A 2383-nucleotide genomic window follows, 5' to 3' on the forward strand; every position below is an offset into this window, starting at 1 on the left:
GTTGTACTATGGCACAGTTGTTAGAACTGTTGCCTTGAAGAAAAGAAGTTCACAGATAGTAAAAGTGGCATGTGTGGGTTCTCTCCGGGTACTCCGGCTTCCTCCCACAGTAAAACCATCCCTGTTAATTTGCCTGTCCAAATTCTCCTTACTTGTAAGTGTGTGCTGCATGGTTGTTTGTCCTGCGTGTCACTGTGTTGCCCTGGGATGGATTGGCAACCTTTACAATTACAATGTTGTGAATTTAAGTTGTATATATATCTATATTTTCCACCATTTAAAATGAAAACACTGACACTTTTACATAAAGTGYCTGAGAGCATTAACATATTCAAACATAAACTCTGAAAACAGTACGGCAGCACTACTTTCCTACATGTCCCTTTTTTAACATGTGTAATGTAAAATAATATTGTAACTAAATCTGTCTTCTTTCAGAGATTTGCTGACATGATTGTGTTTTTTTTATTTTTGCCCTCTTGAAGTATGGAACTTCAAGAGTTTGCTGACTTAATTTTCTGGTGCAAGACTGCCATATCACAAATGAAGGGACTAGAATTGCCCAGCGACTGCAAGGCTCTTATTCCTGCCAATGGGACGATAACGAAGATAGACATACTGTCCTACCTCCACAGACGGACAGTGTACTTTTGCTTTCTGGTAAGCCATTCTTTCAGCAGCTTTTCTTTCAGCAAATTCTCTGGCTTTCCTATGGGCATCTTGGAGACATTCTCTGTGAGCTTTAAGCCAATCAGGATTGTCATCCTTTGCCCATTCTTGTCCTAACAAAGCATCAACTGTTAAGTGAGGGTGATCAGATCGGTGGCCCAACTTTGCTCTGGAGTCTCAAGGTGAACCATTACAAAAAAGATCGGAAACTAGATTGCACATTTTCAGTGTTAAACTTTCCTGCTCACATTATTTCTGTGTGTTTCCCAGCTGCAAAACACACAGTAGCAACATTTTCATCTCTGGATTCTCAATTTTGTTGTAAAATTCCAAATATTTCTGTTTGATATGCAGATATTTACATATTACACCCCTGCACACTTTTGCATTTGATGTCTGTCACACCTAAATACAGCTTTATTGTTGTTGACGTTCAAACTTTACTCATGTTTTCTTGAGTGTGCAGTCATTTGTCATGGTTACATACACTATTAGTGCTTTGTGGTTTTTAGAGTGCACATTTGCTCTGCGAATGTCAAATTTGCAGAGCAAAAATGTACTTTCACTGCTAAGTGAAATTGTTGTTGTACTCTGTTGTAAGCAGTTTTCATGGGTTGTCAACACCAGAATAAGCCCAGTTTTATAATTCTACGTTGTTCCAAGTGAAATGTACTTTCACTTAGCAGTGAAAGTACATTTTCAATGCTAAGTGAAAATGTACTTAGCAGAGTACATTTTCACTAAGCGGCATGTTTTGGCCTGATAACATACCAGTATCATACATGCCAACTTTTGTAGTACACAGTAGTAAATTGTATCAGCTAAATTTGTTTATATTCAAATTCATATGAGTTAGCAGATACATTTGTTTATATTTAAATCAACATGGGTCTTTATAAGATGCGTTGTTTATACTTAAATTGCATACGAACTGTAAGATACATACCATCTGCAGGAGGCAACTGATGGTTAACTCCACAGAAAGAAAGGTGAAAACTGAAGATAAATATGAGAAATACACATGAGAAACGATAAAGGAGGAGAGAACACAATCAGCTCACAAGGTCTGTTTAGTTTGTGCTTATTTTCTGTGATTAATTGTTAACATTTAGTTAAAAAAGTATAAGAATATGTCCTGATATGGTGTTTTGTTGTGGTTTTCTATTGTGAGCAGTTTTCATGGGTTGTCAACACCAGAATAAGCCCAGTTTTATAATTCTACGTTGTGCCAAAATCCTTGAGGGTGCTCCAGATGTAAATATCAAAAGTGACAGGTGTGTTTGTAGCACATTTTTTTTGCATATTTGGGAACATCATTGAGTACATATTTAAAACAGCAGAAAAACATTAAGGAGTTTCACATGTTGAATTAAGATTTTTTTTAAAAAGTTTTATAGTTTATGATTTTCACACGACATGATAAATTCAATAACATAACTAAACGATGATCTGATCAATATTAAAATAAGTTTTCAATCCATTACATCATTAAATTTACAGTGTTTTCTATGAAAATGACTTACTGTACATTTGTTATGTTGTACATTTTGGACATGCTATGTGCCAGTCACCGACCACCTTTCCATTTCTTTGTTTTTTTACAGTTGTGCTAAGAAGAAGTGAACGTTTGAGAACAAATGGATATTATGATATCAAYGGACAACCAGTTATTTCATATAAAGAGACACCTTTCAGGTATATTAAATCAGCATTT

General features: G+C 35.5%; 2 long non-coding RNA genes across 2 annotated transcripts in view; both read left to right on the plus strand.

Annotated features, from left to right (window-relative positions):
* The first annotated feature begins 812 nt into the window (after positions 1 to 812).
* Positions 813 to 2383, plus strand: part of LOC103478489 (uncharacterized) — an 8666-nt gene continuing 7095 nt past the window's right edge. Inside the window, exon 1 of the long non-coding RNA XR_535808.1 lies at positions 813 to 851. This is a non-coding gene — a long non-coding RNA (uncharacterized LOC103478489). The remainder of the gene's footprint in view (positions 852 to 2383) is intronic.
* On the plus strand, positions 1586 to 2372 carry LOC103478488 (uncharacterized). Its single transcript, XR_535807.2, has 3 exons — positions 1586 to 1733; positions 1844 to 1943; positions 2274 to 2372. It is a non-coding gene; the product is annotated as an uncharacterized LOC103478488 (long non-coding RNA).

This window comes from Poecilia reticulata, linkage group LG16 (assembly GCF_000633615.1).
Source record: "Poecilia reticulata strain Guanapo linkage group LG16, Guppy_female_1.0+MT, whole genome shotgun sequence".
In the NCBI taxonomy this organism is placed as follows: domain Eukaryota; kingdom Metazoa; phylum Chordata; class Actinopteri; order Cyprinodontiformes; family Poeciliidae; genus Poecilia; species Poecilia reticulata.